Source organism: Lolium rigidum, chromosome 2, assembly GCF_022539505.1.
Source record: "Lolium rigidum isolate FL_2022 chromosome 2, APGP_CSIRO_Lrig_0.1, whole genome shotgun sequence".
NCBI classification, from domain to species: domain Eukaryota; kingdom Viridiplantae; phylum Streptophyta; class Magnoliopsida; order Poales; family Poaceae; genus Lolium; species Lolium rigidum.
In genome coordinates, this window is record NC_061509.1 from 55,137,526 (window position 1) to 55,156,240 (window position 18,715).

Consider the following 18,715-nt stretch of genomic DNA (forward strand, 5'->3'; position numbering starts at 1 on the left):
TCAGTGAACTCCAAATAGAAACACTAAATAATCCAAGTAGCAACAATAAGTACTCTAAGTATATAATATATTTTCAAACTGATGCAGTGTTGCATCTTTTTTTCCTGTCAAACTTTTATGGTCTTCTGAATTAAAGCATGATGTAGTCTGATATGTTATCGCAGATATGTTGGCTATCAAAAGAAACATATTGGTTTAATGAAATCTGGACCATTTTACTTGCTTTAACCAAATTTATTAAAATTTCTACTTGGTTCCATTAGTCAAAGCTCTGACACTACCAACACCACAATGTTCATGAGAAGGTAAAGATTACTATGATCTTACAGTCCCGGTGCTCTACATGATGGGCCGCAGGCCAGCCGCACCTCCATGGCCGAAGCTACCGTCGGCTACAGGGCCTCTGCCTCGGTCGCGTTCAATCACAAGAGCCTCGGCAGGGAGTTGATTCCAATAGCCGCTTTGCTGCTCAAGTTGGATGATGAGGAGGACCTACGGCCTACGCGGGCGCGCGTCGGCGGCGGCCTGAACCCTAGGTTCGAAGGAATTTTTTTGGGTGGGGAAACTAGGAGAACGATCGGGTAGCCGGGTAGGTCGAGTCCAGCTTGTAATTTTCTTCGATCTAGTACCTAAAATGCCCTCTTGATGGTATACTGGTGGCTCCTGGGTCAGCGGTGCACCCTGTACTGCTCCTGAGTCAGCCACTCCAAATCTAGCGGTATAGTTCAATCTGCACGGTTGAATCTGGCGATTGGAGGGCTCATATTCATCATCGGGTACCATAAAAGAGCTCGAGACACTTGTTGTGCGCGAAGGAGTACAAATCGTACCTCGCCGCCGCGCCCACCGGCACCGCGCCGCAGAGCCGGTTGTAGCTGACGTTGAACACCTGCAGGTTCGTGAGGTTGGCCACCACCGCCGGGATGCCGCCGTAGATCATGTTGTGGCTGAGGTCCAGCGAGTCCAGCCGCCTAGTCAGCCGCAGCCCGGACATGTTGAAGCTCAGGGCGTTGCGCGACAGGTCCGCGGAATCCAGCACTGGCTTGTCATCATCCCCCCGGCCGAACAGCAGCGAGGCGTCGCCTGTCAGCTGGTTCCGCGACAGGTCGATCTGCTCGAAGTTCACGGCGGCAAACTCGGCCGGGATGCCGCCGGACAGGTTATTGTGCGAGAGCGACAGGAAGACCTGCGGCCCGGCCTTGCTGAGGAGCAGCGGCGGGATGCGGCCGGTGAGGTGGTTGCGGCTGAGGTCGACGCTGATGAGGCGCGGCGGCTCGCCGAGGGACGGCGGGATGGCGCCAGTAAGCGCGTTGAAGGAGAGGTCCAGCGACTCGAGCGCTTTGAGCGCGCCAGGAATGACGGCACGGGCCCGACGGCAAGCATCCCGCATCACGCGGATCGCCCCCTCTACCCATCTCCCCTTTACCCCAAATCCCGCATCTCCTCGTTTTCTTCTTTTTTCCTCCGTTGCTTTATTTCGACCAGTGCTTGGATACTGGCCGTATAAACGATCGTACACCTATGCACTTGTCGATTCCTACACCAAGCTAGATCTATTCTTTATTATTACGATCAAGCTAGCTAGTAGATGTACAAAACAAAAGGCGCTGGCTAGGAATCAAACCGAAACACAGAAGAAAGCATGGATTCAGATTCACGATTTAAAACAAAATACCTGCTGCATGTGCTGGTTCGCATCTTCGCGAGATGAGCTCGGCTCTGCATGGCATGGATTCAGATGCACGGTGGTCGACGACCAACACGTACGGCTGCTCGCGTCGGCTCTCACCAGCTAACCCGGCCCTCATCTCTGCGCATTCATCGACCCGGCCTCTTCTCCGCCATCTGCCACGCTAGAGATTATCGGCTCCTCTGCTTCCAAGGAGAAACTACCAATGGCTTGATTCATTCATTCCACGTGCTACCAACTGAAAAAAGAAAAGGACGAGAACAAACGGAGGATCGATTGATTACCTGTTCGATCCATCATCTCGGCAACAAGATCTCGCCCATCCTCTCCTCTCCTCTCCGAGCAAGAGTCAAAGTCTAAGTCGTCACACACGACGCACGCGTTAGCTAGACCCCTCTCTGTATTTATAGACAAGGTTGGTCGTTTTGGAGGGAAGAGAGAGATCTAAATTTTTCACATATTTAAGCGGGTGTTTCAATCCTTGGTTTCTCCGCTTTTGTTTGTTGCTCCGGAGAAAACTACGGACGGACCAGATGAACAGTTCCTCGGATCGGTGACGTGCCTGCCGTGAAAACAAATGCTCCCGTGACTCAAGGAGATTAATTCGTACTAGTTAATTATGGAATGGGATCATAGCCATTCCAGGAAAACACAGTGGCGTGGTTGCCGTGAAAACAGATGCTCCCGTGACCCAAGGAGATCAATTCGTACTAGTTAATTATGGAATGGGATCATAGCCATTCAAGGAATAATCACAGCGGTGTTTTCGTAATATTTCTGCCCTCCCTATGCTAGGCACTGATTCATGCACTTCTTCCCATATTTCAGCTCCAGCGCTTCCTAACTACTCGATCATCCTAAACGGGATCACAGGAACCTATGCCGGATTCATAGTAGTCCTATAAATCATATTTTTTTTTTCCTAGAGCTCCCATATTTCGTGAATTTACTACTTCCTCTGTTACATGCTAATCTCCTAAATTTTCGGAGTTAATTGGGGCTGTTAATTAGGGGACGCAAACGGACGTGCTTAGGCTTTTTTTTCTAACGGAATTTCCCAATAAACTCCACGTTATTCCTGCATGCATTGGTCAAAGACGCTACCGTTCCCAGTTGTCAGTTGCTGCTCATGTTCACACCTGCGACATCCAAACAAGATGAAAGGAAGGACCCGGGAGGAGGCATGTACACGCTAATTAAACGTTAACTAATGCGATGGCGCCCAAACGAGTGGGGGAAAAGAAACTGCATAGCTAGCTAATGGCTATGATTCGGAGCAGGGGCGGATTTACCGTCCGGGCACCCTGGGCACGTGCCCAGGCTCAGCGGCGCTGCTTATATAGAGTCCGGCGAGCTCCCTAAGCGACGTACATAACTGGAACGATGAGAATTAGCTGAAAATTTTCGTTTCAGAGAAGAATGAGCTGAAACGCATCGTCTTCCACTTGAACTGAGATAGTTTGGGGCATGTTCGGGTGCTCCCTAGCAACAGATTTTCGGCACATTGCATTCCATAGCCCATCCCCACTGCTTACATTCAGGAAGCTAGACAAAAGTCTAATTGAAAGGCTCGATATGTTCGTCTCTTCGACTTGCTTGCAAGCTAGGACAGATGCATATCGTATCTGTGGTTCTTGGTACATCAAAGTGTGCCCAGGCTCTGAAAATCTCCTTGGTCCGCCAGTGATACGGAGGGTACTAACCCGTGATTTATTTTATTAATAAAATCTCATCTTCTTTGTCTTCCGCTTTCGCACTGACCACCATACTGACTTCGCCGTCTCCCGCGGAGACGGAGGCGATGAGCGCCTGATTTCCAGTTCTTCACCCTTACCCCATGGCATCATGTTTGGCTGCAACGCCGCTGCGGACAAACAAGCAGCCCCAGCCCGTTCTCTTAAACACTTTTCTTCTCCACTTGGATTGGATACTTAATTTTTCTTCCATCAACATCCACTGTTGGTAATATCAAAGTTCAGACAATGTAACTTGTGTCAGGTTCATTTGAGGTGAAAAAGAATGCTAGAACATCCAACTGGTGTTCATTTGTTACAAAGCTATACTAGTAGCTATACATTGTAAATATTTTGGTGAATGAATGAGCAATGGTGTGGTTTTTGGCCTTCAGTTTGTCCCGTGTCCAGTCTTACTTCTATGTCAAATGATTTTTCTGACAAGTATTAGTAGACTTATGATAACTAATTTGTGTTTAATGTTCAAGAATGCTAAAAGCTCAAGGTAGTTAATGCACACGTATAACACACCCCTCTACGTATTTATAGACCCAGCCGAAGCATGTGTTTCGATCCTTTGTTTCTCCTCCTCTCTTTGATGCTCCTGAGGTGCACCAGACGGACGGGGTGGATAGTCCCTCGGATCGTGGCTGGCGTGAAAACAAACACTCCCCTGACCCAAGAAGATCAATCCTACTAGTTAATTGTGGAATGTGATCGAACGGGTTTTCCTTATAGCTCTGCCTTACCTCTGCTAGACCTCTTGCATGCACTTCTTCTCTTGCATGCATCTATGCCAGATTTATAGTCCCATAAATCATGTCTTTTGCTAATGCTGCCATATTTCATGAATTGAGTACTTCCTCAGTTACGCTAGAGCATTAACCCGTGAAACGGGACGCATGCTTTGGCTACATCCCATCTGACAATAAGAGAAACGGTGACCAAAGCTCTAGTTTTCGTTCAAAGTTCTACACAAATTCTTCATCTCCCGCTACTTTTGAGCTGATTCCGGTTCCATCCGTCCATTCAGATCAAAGTTGTGGGATGCCACGGACTGGTGACATGAAGAAGGGCGGTGCTGTCAAATAAGGAACGACCTGGTTAATTATACTAAGTGTCATTAACTATGCACGTGTTATGTCTCATTTTCTGGTTTTTGGTTCGCTACACTCACGAGTTTTACTTGATGAAGGTTATTAATTCCTGTGTTATATACTGCCCACGCACGACTGTTCTTTCTTTTTTCCTTTCAACAACCAGGATTTTCCTACCGTAGCATTTCATACAATTCTTCAGTTTTCCTATTATTTCCCTCATTAATAGTTTCCTGGAAATCCCGAAATTACTGCAAATGGGTACAGTGGTTCGAACATTATTATCTTGACGAGCCAAGATCTGGCCGTTGTTTGACAACATCATACGTACACTCCATTAAGTTTACTATTTTACTCATTCCTTGAACTCAATCATTGTGCTTGTGCTTCTTATATGAAGAGAAAAACAAAATAAAACAGTCAGAAACAATATGCGTGTTGGGAATACATCAGTTTTGGATGAAATTAGTAGAGAGTCAATACTATACATGTAATTCCTACTAAGAACTTGATCGAGCAAGGCTCAACCAGGAAACAGATAGTATACAGGCAGCAAGCGCATCACTTTCCATTACTATACAAATCAAATCAGCGGGACATAAGATGAATACTCTACAAGGTGTCGGATTCCACCAAGGCACACCATTCAAGAGCATGAAAAAGCACCATCTACTTCGATCTGGGTAGATGCCTACGTGAAGATGAAATAAAATGGAGCAAAGAGACAGCTTGAATACCAAAGCATGCATATCATGATGTCGCCGGTCTTCCAGATTTCTTTCTTCCAAGTGATGCACCAGGTTCCACTACAGGCTAGCGACTTTGTCTTCTTCAAATGGCTTCACCTATGTGTCATCTCAGAAAGTCAGCAAAAAAAACACTAGCTAGTCAAAGTACACAAGTAGGTACATGCAGAATCAGATGCCTAGGTGAAGATGAAATAGCATGGACAAATCTAGCTCGTCAAAGTGCCCATCTCACATGCAGCAGGTCCCAAGTCCAGGACCTATATCTATGTCTATCTCAGATGCATAAAACTGGACCTTCAACAGCGAAAGTGAAAAAGACCATGATACTACATCCTGACAAACATCCTTGCTAGAAAATAGGTACCACTATTAAAAGATGTGAAACCTTTTTTATGCAAGGTTTTGGCCAATTTTGTAACCATGTATTCAGCTTTTTATCTAAAAAGATAATCAACAACCCCAATCTTAGCATTTGTGGTCTCCAGTAATAGTAATCTACTCATATTCAGAACTTGGATCTAGATTAAAATTATGACCAAACTTAAACTGCAATTCAACTGGACTGGTAATTCTTCAATAAAGAACATCATGAACACATTTCTCCGGTATATTTAGCAAGGTTCAGAAGAAAGTGATAGACCTGTCACATATCTAAATTCAACCAAATCCCAAAACATGGCGATGATCATTCTTTACAGGAAGGGTCTAGAGAAGCAACATATTGCCTCCCTTTTGTGGTCTTCATAACTGTAAGGCAGAAACCACAAGAAGCTGCACTGTTTAGAACTATTCCTACTAGTACTCCTAGTGTCCTACATCCGGAGATTAAACGATCGCAAAGCCTATTAAACAAACTTTATAAATCAGGTCATGTGTACTACCAAAAGGCCACAACCAGGTCTCCCACCACATATCTACAGTAACTTCGGTGCTACACATACTTAAGTTGCTCAATGTTCTATTGAAAATCAACAGCTTACTGAGCATTGATGTGGCAAATTTATAGAAACGGTTTGATTCCAGGCCCAAGAACAAGAGCTTCTCAAGAATTGTTTCTCCATCGCAGACAGCCTCCATCCACCAGAATTGCCAACTGCAAGAGAAAGACCCATCAGTGTTGAGGTTTACGACAAAATATGCCAGCAAGGGCACCTACTCGCACAAGAAAGCAATGAACAATTGGACTGAATTAGTGGACATAATAAAACAGTTGGAGAAATTCAAAGAAAACATGCCCCCCAACAGTAGATTAGAGATGCCATTGCAGTTCACGTGCTTGCAAAGGATTACAAGGATTACAAGTCGCCAGATGATCAGTTTACTATTTCATTCTCTTCCACAGTTTCAGAATATCTTGTCAATACAAAGAACCGTAAAAACGGACTGAAGTTTCTACTGCAGATGAACTGGGACAAAAATCGGGGATTTAAAGGCTTGCACTTTTGATCTTCTGGCGACTTACATTGCACAGTGGATGTAGAGGTTCTTGAGGGCACTCTTGAGTGCTTAGTTATCGTTCTCCGTGTCAAAGAAGACTGAAAATATAGCAAGCATCACAAGCATGTAAAACCTTGACAAATCCAAAAACATAGCAGTTCTAGAAAGAGAAGAGAAACACAGAAAGAACAAAGAAGCTGTATTGATCATGGTATAATGTATAAATACATGAACAAAACATTGAACTAATCATGCTTCCAAACAATAAAAAACTAGCATCTCAACATACGAATCAGATGCATTAGACATCATAATGGGCATTAAATCACATTTTGATATCAAAAATCAACAACAATCTAGAAGCAATTAAATCCATGGTATACCTGCTGTTGGCAATCCATGTACCTCAGCCATGGATTTCGAGTCGCTTGACTAGTCGCGACTGTCAATGAGTCACAACTTCGAGGTCGACTCAATGTCTCGACTCGACTCACTGGATGAGTCAAGCAACTCATTCAACTAGTCACGATAAAGCTCAACTAGTTCAGTTTTTTGAGTCAAACGACTCGAAAATGACCCCATATGTCATTTTTTTTTCAATATTGCCTGCCCAGTTCTGGAAAACCAAGCTGGAGCTGCCCAGTTTTTCCCCATGAAACCCAAAACGAATCCTCACTCCTGCCGACCATGTCCTCTCCCTTGGCCACGCACCGCCACGAGAATGTCGTCCGGAGCCGCTGCAAGCCCATGGCACCGCACATGTTCTCCTCCACCGGTTGCTGCTCCTCCTCCAAGTCTCGTCCACTGATTGTTACGGGCACTTGTCTGCTATTAGTTGGCTACTGCTAGTCTGTTCCCCACCGGTGGCTGCCGCTCTTGCTAGCCTGCTCCTCCACTCCATCCTCACCCAACTCTCCTTCACCGGCCTTCTACTGTATTACATATTTATATACTAGTATTACACTATTGGTATTTATATATTATATGTATTTTATAGAACCTATTGTTAAACTCATGAGTCGTGACTAGAGCCTCTACCCCAGATCGACTCGTCGACTCATAATCCTTGACCTCAGCTAGTTGAAAAGGTAACAGCTAGTTGGACAGGTAACAGCTGTATATCGTGGTGCTCAACACCAGTGAGCTCCCTTTTCAAAGTAAGAAATCCAAGAAATTACCCAACATACACACTTCTCATATGCATAGAAGCAGTTGGACTGAATAAGTAGACATGAAAAAGTTTCGGCTCAAGAATCAAGCTAGTTATCCAATCTGAGGAGTGAGGATCCTCTAATCATTTTTTAATAAGAAAATCACAGACAACACTAGAAATTTGCAGTGCATTCCCCTCACATAAGCCCACCACTCAAAAACTTCTCACACTGAAGTCTAATCAAACAAAAGCAGGCCATACGCAGAAACCGGAGGGGATAGTGAAATGAGTAATACGGGCAGAAATTTGTGGTCATCCTCATTGGCAATGAAGTCGGAGTCGCAGGACCGGACACCGATGAGTTACACAGCCACCCACAGTCTGCACCAGCACAACATCATCTCCACTAAGCTCCACATCTCCTCCTTCACAACACAAGTAGAAAAAGAAGATTACCAGACTGATCCGATGAAGAGAATTCAACTGAAATCACATAGAACTACATGTTGCCGCCGCCGCTCAATATGGTGCCATGTAGGGCGAGCTCCACCGCGCAACATGGTGTCCTGTAGGATTTTGAAACTATAAGTAACTTCGGGCAGGCACAAAAACCATACATAAAAAGTACTGGTGGCACTTATGACATGATCACACAGGGAGTGCAAGCGCGTGAGTCAACATGGCAAGGTTCCAGCTATAGAATGAAGCTAGTTATCCAATTTTGAGGATTCCTGAATCATTCTACGAATGAGATAATCAGTGGCTCAATTGGAAATATGCAGAGCGTTCCCCTTTCATATTATATCCCAACACTCCAAAAATTTCCACACCAAATAAGAATCAAAACAGAAGCAGCTCATGCACAGAGCTGAGATGGGATCTTACTGGGAAGACTAAGATGGGCAAAGGAAGCAGACCTTGTTGGTGGCCGTACCCGGCGCCTACGTTGAGCTCACTCCCTCGGCCACGTGTCCTGGTGTCTGTTGCCCTGTTGCCGGCATGCAGCGCCCTTCAGTCCAGATAATCGTGGCTGATTTGTCCCTGGTGAAGGGCACGGCAACAACATCACAGTACCGCCAACACTGAAGAAAAGATAAACACTACTCTAAAGATAAAAATGGCAGTACAACCTCACATACATAAACTTTTTGCCACATGAGCACTTGACTAATCAGATAGCACATATCACCAATTAACCCCAGCTTAGGTACACGTGCAGATGCAGAAGCATCACATGCTTTATTCAGCTTAGAAGTGCTACATATGTATGCATTGCACGGTCATTTGGTAGCTAATAATGCAGAGAAACTATTATGCAGATGGCTATAGAGTAGCATGTTAATTAACCCCAAGATAGGCATTCTATATTTGATGTTTTTCCATTTAATTTTGTGGTTTCTCTCTGTATCAATTGGCCATACATATATATGTTTACCAAGTAATATCAATCACCTACAACAGAATTTCATGTACAGGTTGAACGAAATCACCGAAAGTGCCGCGCTCACCTACTCGTGGATGGTGGACGACAACAGGATGTAACCGCGGAGTGCAGCGTGCGTGCCGCGGACCAGCGAGCTCGACGGGGCGCCGCGCGTCGTATCACCGACGCACGCGTGCCGTCATGCTAGCTGACCGGGACGCCGTGACTCATGGGGACACCTCACGTTGACTCTCTCTCGTCGGGACTCCTAGACCATACAAGTACAGCAACATTTATGTCTATACCTTGAGATAATTCTACAGAGTCAAAATCCATCTTATCTCCACCGGCCGGCTGGAAAACTTGTAACCGAAGAATAAGACACTGGAGGCCTCTGAGGTGTGCGAAAGCTCAAACTCCTTCTCAATGGTCATGGAGGCGGTGGCTGGCGATAGGCCCTCGCTCCTTCTCGATCCGGCAAGCTTCACCGAGCTGAAATTCCAACAAAAGAACAACATCACCACTTCAGCTACCACATATAATCATTTAATTTAATCAGAAAAAAATTGGAGTCAAACTACATCATTAGCGTGCGAGAAAAACAATAAGGCGATGTCGTACACATCACTTTAAATATTATGGAAATCTGAAAAATGCAGGACAAGTCTATCACAATCTTTAGAACAGAACATCATGATGTCCATGTGTGAAAAGCAACACTAGTGAACATGGAAAACCTAGTGGAGTACTCTGTAACTCATACTCACTCTATGCTAAAATATAGTGCCTATAAGATTTTAGCCTGTAAACTGCATAATGGTTGTGGTGCCAAAGTAGCTCACACCTTCTGCGCACTAACTAGAAAGGCAGCACGAAGTACCTACGAGTCATAGTCGTGTTCCTGTCCTCAGCGTCATCTGAGTGGAGCAAGTCATAGTTCCTAGACCAAATCCCACCCATCCTTGCCATCACTGCCACCTTGAGTTCCAAAGGAAGAATCCAAAACCAGTTAACTTCCCGTCTTAATTTCTTCCCTTTTTTACCTGAAAATCACAGACAGAAATTAGTACCAGTAACCTTGTGAGAGTACTAGTAAACTACATTGACCTCAAATGTTAAGAGAAAGTACTAATTAACCAAATTCAACAATAAGAAACAAACAGGCAGTACTCGTCCACAGGCGACAATAAGCAACAACCAGCCAATAGTCGTCCAAAAAGCAACAAGCAACTTTTCAAGCATGCACAGATTTAGGAAACAACAGCCCAGAGACAAAGCAAATGATAGGTAGCAACATTGATAATACTAACTCACACCGTCACACCATCCCTTTTAGGCCACCAAATTAATCTTAAGGAAGATACAAACATTAAATGTGCACAGCACATACACCATTCATGAACAGGTTATTGGAAATTACTACAAGGGGGAAGCAAGGCCACTCATAAGTAGTTCAACAAAGAAAACCAGCCCCGATGATTTTGCCGGACCATCCAAAGAAAACCTCATGAACCCCAGGTCGGTGGACATACCTATGATAGTGGTTAAAAACCATGCATCCAAAGGGAGCAGCCGCACCAATCACAAGTAGGCCGCTCCACCTGCCACTCACCGATGTGTACCCCCATCCGCCCATAAACTGCAGCAGCCTTTGTGCCAACAGCCTGAAACAAGAAGAGGCCAAGTAAGGAAATTATTTGACAATTAAAACAAAGAAATAGCACAGGCATGGATGCCAGCACCCATGAAAGAATACAAAACAAAGTCACAAACATATCACACAATAGTCACATATCAATAGTAGAGGATAAGCATATCATAAGAAAATAGAGAATAACACTACATAATTAGAGCCACAAAGCAAACCAGAAATTGCCGCCTTATGGGATACCATTCCACTCATGACACTATAGGAGCAATTTTCAGTTGTTATCATCGTATTCTTAAGCCAAAATTAAGAAAGTAAGGAAAATACGGCATAACCATAGTCCTGTGAGTGAAACCATCAAGAGGACTAATTATACAAAGAGGGCTTGGCTTAGCTAATGAGCAACAACTCGACGAACACCTAAGCTAAAAAACAGAAGCTAGATAGGCGGCAAATATGAACAATGACTAGGCGTCAAGCTAGCTACCAACCTTACAAGCTACAATTAGACCCGCAATTCACAAAATCCTTGCTCTGCTACAGATATTGCAAGATACACCAGTATAGCACATACAAAATTGCATCAAGGGCACAAGGTATAGACAAACCTGCTGCTGTAGGAGCAGCATGTCCCCTTGCTCTGCTACAGATATTGCAAGATACACCAGTATAGCACATACAAAAATGCATCAAGGGCACAAGGTATAGACAAACCTGCTGCTGTAGGAGCAGCATGTCCCCTTGGCCTCCGCCACCCCACACAGCCTAGGCGGCAACAACCTAAAATAGAAAAATATGCCAAATAAAGAAAAGAAAAATGACAGCTAAGACAAAGACATAGCTCAGTGATGCATGCCAGCACCCATCAGCCATGAAAGAATACATAACAAAGTCATAAACACATGACACAATAGTCCCATATCCATAGTATTATAAGCATATCACAAGAAATCAGAGCAAAATTAGAGCCACAAGGTGAAGCAGAAATTGCCGCCTAATGGGATATCATTTAGTCATAATAGCACAAGAAGAGCATTATTAAATTGTTACCATCTTAAAATGAAAGCCTAAATAAAACAATTACATACTCCTCCTAGTCAAACCATCAAGAAGACTAACTACCTATAAGAACATGACATCTTATAAGCAACAGCTCGATGGTAACTGTTGAAGGATAGAGAGGGAGAGAGATATGCGAAATATGTTGGATGTTGTATTGTACCTCATGGGCGAGTATATATAGAGTACAAGACTTGGAAGCTAAGAAACCTCCTAGGGAGAATATGGAAACAATCCTAATACAATCCCGTGTAATCTATAACTACCAAATATACTCTAACACTCCCCGCAGTCGTAGCGGTAGCGACGTGAACAACAGTAGCGTCGCGGACGGTCGGACAGAGAGAAGCCGAAGGTAGGAAGCAACGGGCTAACACTCCCCGCAGTCATAGCGGGAGCGTCGTGGACGGAGTTGCGTCGCGGATGCTTGGACCGTAGAGGAAGCCGGTGAGGCGCAGGCGAGGTGGTAGCCCTTGTGCCGATGTCGAGGAGCCGAGAGCGTTGGGCGGTGCAACCTTGGTCGGGGTAGCCGCGCGAGGGGATGCCGTGGTCGATGTCGTGGTCGGGTGCCGGTGTCGAGGTAGCCGCACATGAAGCCGCAAGCGCATAGTGCGCGAGGAGAGTGACGGAGACGCGTCGAGGCAGTCGTGGAGATGGTCGATGCCGAAGTCGATGCAGTCCGAGCCGTCGAGGACGAGGTGCGGCCCTAGTTTTGCCAGAACCAGGCGCATGTCGGGGACGAAGGCATACTTCGGTTTTGCCAGAACCGAGTACACATAGAAGAAGTCGGTGACGCGGTCGAGGCAGTCGTAGAGGCGATGCCGAAGAAGACGTTGTCGAAGCCGATGAAGACGAGACGTCCGACGCGAGTTTGCCAGACTCGGGAACGTGTCGGGGACGAAGGCACTTCCGGTGTCGCCGCATCGGGCATGCGAGGGTAGGGAACATTACAAAGTGCGCGCCATGTCGGAGTAGACTAGTAGAGGAGGTCTCGACGACGGGTGTCGGAGAAGAGGAGCAGGTGGTGTAGTCGGGGAAGAGGCGAGTCTCGACGACGGGTGTCGGAGTAGAGTAGCAGGTGACGTAGTCGGGGAAGAGGCGAGGACGCCGGCGGCGAAGCTGTAGTGTACGAAGACGTAGAAGGCGGCGAACCCAGCGGTGACCAGGGGTGGTCAAGCTGGACGCCTAGACGGGCGTTGCGGTGGTCGGCGAGCCCAGCGCGACCTGTAGAGGTTGGCGAGCCCAGCGGCGACCTGGGGTGGGGGCGCGGCGGCGGTACACGAAGTAGGCGAGGAAGACCCAGCGGCGTGACGAAGACCATGCGCGGATGGAGGTGACCCGCGCCGAAGGGGCGGCGCTGTGGTGGCCTCGGACATCGACGCGCGGGGGACGGCGAAGGCGACCGCGTGCGGCGACGCCACGGCCTGAGGGGCTAGCGTAGCTGCAGGGCGCGAGTCGGTGCAGCGGCGGGACGCCACCAGCGATGTACGCGCCTCAGAAGGCGCGTCGTTGGCTAGCAGCGTGGACCAAAGGCGGCGGCGCTGCGACCCGAAGGGGCGACGCAACGGCAGCCCGTAGCTCGATCGGTGGTAGGCGCGTGCTCGGGGACGTGATTGGCGGAGACGTGCGCGCGGTCGGTTGATCAGACCAACGGCGGCGCTGTACGCGCCATGGCGTGGACGATGTGCCGCAGATTGGAGTCGTTGGCGACGTTGTCGGTGATGTCCCGGGCGATGACGGCGAAGACGGACCGGCGATGGAGACCGCGCGGGCGAGACAGCCTGCTGCGTCGCACGTAGGCGTCCCGAGTGTGACGCGTGCGGCCGTGCCGCGCGGTTGATGAAGATGGCCGGTATAGATCGATGCCGTTGTCGGAGTAGAGGCGCGCGGTGACGGCGGCGGTGGGCGACTCAATCCGATCTATGATCGGTAAACCAAAAAAGAAAACGCCGGTCGAGCGACCGCCGGAGCAAAAAGAAAACCAATCTACGGATTGGAAAAAAAAGACTCGAGGGAAGCGGATCAAGGCGGACGAACCCTCATACGGGTTGCGCGGCCCCCGGAGTAGATCATGGAGATCGACCTCCCCGGGGGCGGCGCGGCGCGGAAACTTTGCAGCGGCTAGGTCAAGGAGCGTGCCGCTCTGATACCAGGAAAGATTGCTGCACTAGCCAATTGAACCAAAAGTCCGAACTGAAAAGAGACTAGGCAGTGTATTTATATTCAACACTCCCCATCACGTCTAGGCTATTTTAGTCCTTAACGTGGGTTCGGTGCGGGCCGCAGAATCTTTTTTCTTTTTGTTTTTAAAACTGCGTGAGCAGGGTCTTAAACTTGAGACCTCTTGGCTCTGATACCATGTTGAAGGATAGAGAGGGAGAGAGATATGCGGAATATGTTGGATGTTGTATTGTACCTCATGGGCGAGTATATATAGAGTACAAGACTTGGAAGCTAAGAAACCTCCTGGGGAGAATATGGAAACAATCCTAATACAATCCCGTGTAATCTATAACTACCAAATATACTCTAACAGTAACCAACACAAAAAGGAAGCTCATTTAACATTGCACTGCACAAACAAGTAGCTAGGTGACCAAATCCCAGCTACATACAAACCTTAACAGATCAAAACCATGGTTCATAGGCCAGGTCATCAGTCGAGATCATCACAGAACAAAGGGGGAGAGGAAGAAGAGGCGGAGAAGCGAGCGCTTACCGGAGAAACCTTAACTGGGACCATCATCATGTTACCTTCCACCCACGTCCTTCCCAGCCATCATAGCATCAACGATATATATATCAGCCCTGCCAAGAATCAAACATAAGTATGTGGTTGTGACAAATGAGCAAAAAAATACCAGTCATGTCATGATCAAATTATTCCCAGATGTAAAAAAAAAACAGTCTATTCATTGTCCAATCGTTGCTAAAACAGCAAAATACTTCCTTATCGGATAAAATAAACTTATCGAGCATAAGTTTTGGGACCTGGAGGCAGCAGACCATTTTTTTGTGGCTGGAATGATCTTCTCTTCCTCCTCTTCATCTGAAATCAAAACATACCACTGGTTAATTCCTCGTCAGGTACATTCAACACAAGCACCAGAACATACAAGTACAACAACATCTATTTATATACCATAAGATTATTCTACAGAGTCAAAATCCATCTCATCTCCACCGGACGGCTGGAAAAAACTTGTAAACAGAGAAGAAGACACTGGAGGACTCCGAGGTGTGGGAGAGCTCAAACTCCTTGCCAATGACCATTGAGGCAGCGCTCCTTCTCGATCCAGCAAGCTTGACCCGAGCTGAAATTCCAACAACAGACCAGCATCACCTCTTTAGCTACCACATAATCATCTAACTTAATCAGAAAAAAATTGGAGAGTGCGATAGGCCGGCACTCCTTATCGATCCGGCGAGCCAGAACATCATTAGCGTACGAGAAAAACAATAAGGAATGATATAGTACGCATCACTTTAAGAGTTTTTCGACGTCAAACCGGATAAACTTTGACCAATTGTACAACAGAAAATATCAACATTTAGAATCTCAAATCAATAACATCGGATTCATCATAAAGTATATGATTAGGTATTGTAGATATATATAATTTTTTCAATAAACGTGGTTAAAATTAGTGTAGTTTGACTTTCACAGAAACCTATGCGCACTGCATTATGGCATGGAGGGAGTACATAGACCCATGAGATTTTACAACTTGAAGTGAAAGAATATATTAATATAACATTATGACACGATTACAGCAACCATTAATTTGTCTTTTTGTAAGCAGTTGAACCTGTTTTGCAAGCCAATTTAGACAAGTACTACAGCCAATAAAATAACAAATTGCTTCAGCTTGCACGTACTGAACATTTCAATTTAGTATGGATAGCTAAGTGTGCAGCAAACAAATGAAAAAAAAAGATCCAATGCATACGAATTTATGGGGGGAAATGTTTGGATGAGGAGGAGAAGATAGACCTCAATGAGGGCAGCAGGTTGGGGAGGTCTCCGGCAGCAGCAGCAGGTTGCGGACGTGGCCGGTGAGAAGGGGTCGTGGAGGTGGCCTCCGGGTGCGCGCTGGCGGCAGGAGGTCGTGGAGACCGGCGGAGCATCTTGGCCAGCAGCGGCCGGTCGGAGGAGAGGGGCGTCAGAGGCGCATCTGTAGGAGAGGTACCGGTCCTCGTCCTTCTCCTGGATGGCCGCGTGATCCGGAACTGACCGGCGACGAGGAGCGGCGGCCGTGCCACGTCGGGGAGGAGCCGAAGAAGGCCCGGGGGCGGCGCTAGGGTTTGCGTGCGCGTGCAATTGGAGGCTCGGGAAGGATGATGATTCGGTGGGGGAGTTGGCCGGAGGGAAGCTGGCGAGCAGCGGTGGGTGGCCTTCGGCGGGAGATGGAGATTGGAGAGACGGTGGTTGGGGTTTCGGTAGACACAAGTGCGGACGTATTCTTCTTTCTTTTTGTTTTGGAAAGCCTGCTTAAATTTGGGTGATGCTTCTTAAAACAAAAGATGCGATGGATCTTCTTATTTCTCTTTTGTTTTGGAAAGCCTGCTTAAATTTGGGTGATGCGTCCTATCAGCCCAAAATTTGGGCCCAAATTTCCGATGCTTCTTAAAACAAATTTCGCATATGCCAATAGAGTTGATCCGTAATTCGTGGATCAGCCCTCTATGTCCACGTCAAATAAAAGAGATTCTCACGTAGTCCTGCCACCTTTGCATGTTAATTTGTGCGTGCACATGTGTACATGCTCACATACTCTCTTCTAACGTTTTTGGCTTCTCAGTGTATATATATCTTCAAAGTTCAATTAGTGACGGGGTGGCAACGTTTCACCCTCACCAACAATATATGAATGTACATGCTAGCAAGGCAGATCTAGCGTCCCTCCAGCCCGAGCGGCCACCCAAGCTAGTTGGCGGCGCGATAGCTTCTGTCCGATGATTTTATCTGGAAAATGGCAACTTAAGCGTGTTCACCCAGGCTGAAAAGCTTCTCGGTCCGCCACTGCATGTTGATCCAGTAAACGAAATAGTAGGAGCCATATTAATCAAAAAAATTAATATTAAATAATTCTCATGGATGTACCTGTTAATTAAAACTAGTTGACACCCCGCTCGTTGCTGCGGAAATGATAGATGATTTTTGTATATATACGAAATGTGGTACTATCGTTCTGAAATTTCAAAGATATGAAATGACCTTTGGTTAGCATGCAAGGATGTAACAATCATTTGGCATGAAGATATGAGCCACTGGAAGAAGGTTGTAGTAGGCACTACAATTCTAGGTGAGCATGACAATTCTTTAACCATAGTAAACAACCCATGTAAAGTGTATCATTTGGCAACAGAGAATACAGAGTGACGGTTAGAAAATGTGTGTAGAAATACGCTTGGAACATACTTGTTGGACCAAACAAATTAACTGATGTAGACATGTGCTAGAAAGAAATACACCTAAAAGTACTACAAACAGAGCTGCAGAAAATACATAGAACATGAGTAAATAAAAGAGAGGAGGGATGGTTTGTACACTGATGATTGCTTATAAGGAAAAAAGTAGGGACACATGCATGTAAAAAGCTCCCAGAAACATGATTGCTTATAAGGAAATTTTCTTATCCTTCACCTAGGCCACAACTCCCAGAACCCTGCATAGCTGTTAGCCTGTTCTGATTATTTTCTGACTGGTGTCAGCTTTGGTGGGAAGGTAGAGAAACAAAAAAAAAGAGGTCTTATCTGGAAATTCTACCGCTCCAGGAGTTCATGGGGTAGATTGTTGGACTGGTGGTAGATGCTCCTGCGCATAACAACGTGTCCTTCATGTTCGAGTTGGCGCTGCACTTTCGCCAGCCGGATCTCTTCCCCGACCAAGCAGTGCCCAGATCCAATGCATACGCCGCTCTTTCCATCGATCACCTGTCCTTCTACTCATGGAAGAAATTCCAAAAAATTTGACGATGTGGAGAGAAGACACAAGAGCAGGCTTAGAGTCCGACTCCCCAGGCTGTGAAAGAGAGGATTAAAAAGGGTGTGGTGCATCCGGTAAAAGAGAAATAATTGCCAAAGAGTTGGGTCCGTTACAGGTTATAGAAGGCCGGAATAATATGAGACTGTGGGATACATGAAGGGAGTGGAATGCTCCTCTAATTTATGGGGGAAGGAGAAGAAACGTCTATGCCTCTATGGTTGCAGTCAGTGACTCTGGTTGGTCGTCCCTGTGCATTTTTGGTTCCTAGCTAGTAGTATAAGAATTGATGGCTGGTATTAGCCCAAGACTCAATCTAACGATTAAGGCTAATTAGCTGACGTCGATACATTGCATGTGTAGCTTGCAAACATTAAATGAATATAGTGGAAATCAATTTTATAGATATTATAGATCAGCCAACGTAGTAGTAGACTATAGTTGTACATGCTCATCGGCGATCCACATTCCCAGGCCAACAAGGTGCAGTTGGCAAAATTAAGGTGTCATAAACCCATAAGCAATACTTTTGGTTGAATGGTCAACATGTGCATCGTTTTCTCGAATGCTTCATTTTTTAGGCACGCATGGATTCAAATAATCATATTCCAGAATTCTTGTCGGTAGCATAGCACAAGACTTAGGAGCATTTGGTCGTGCCTTTTGACCAATCAGGCATGTCGTGCTCAAGCTCAATTAGCATCACTTGGCAGAACTTGGGAGTATCTTGTGGCCCTCCT

At 46.2% G+C, this 18,715-nt stretch overlaps 1 long non-coding RNA gene and 1 pseudogene across 6 annotated transcripts; both read right to left on the minus strand.

Annotated features, from left to right (window-relative positions):
- Positions 1-769: 769 nt before the first annotated feature.
- Positions 770-1,383, minus strand: LOC124689755 (annotated as a pseudogene).
- Positions 1,384-4,956: 3,573 nt separating this feature from the next.
- On the minus strand, positions 4,957-16,039 carry LOC124691764. 6 transcript variants are annotated; one of them, XR_006999136.1, is made up of 13 exons: positions 15,984-16,039; positions 15,132-15,303; positions 14,981-15,038; positions 14,709-14,797; positions 11,645-11,710; positions 10,815-10,946; positions 10,163-10,325; positions 9,588-9,774; positions 8,777-8,900; positions 6,732-8,425; positions 6,250-6,362; positions 5,910-6,016; positions 4,957-5,365 (listed from the first exon to the last, which is right to left on the minus strand). It is a non-coding gene; the product is annotated as an uncharacterized LOC124691764 (long non-coding RNA). The 6 variants fall into 6 exon arrangements; XR_006999137.1 differs by having other exon boundaries at positions 8,745-8,900; XR_006999134.1 differs by having other exon boundaries at positions 6,732-8,900; positions 10,167-10,325.
- Between the last annotated feature and the right edge of the window lie 2,676 nt (positions 16,040-18,715).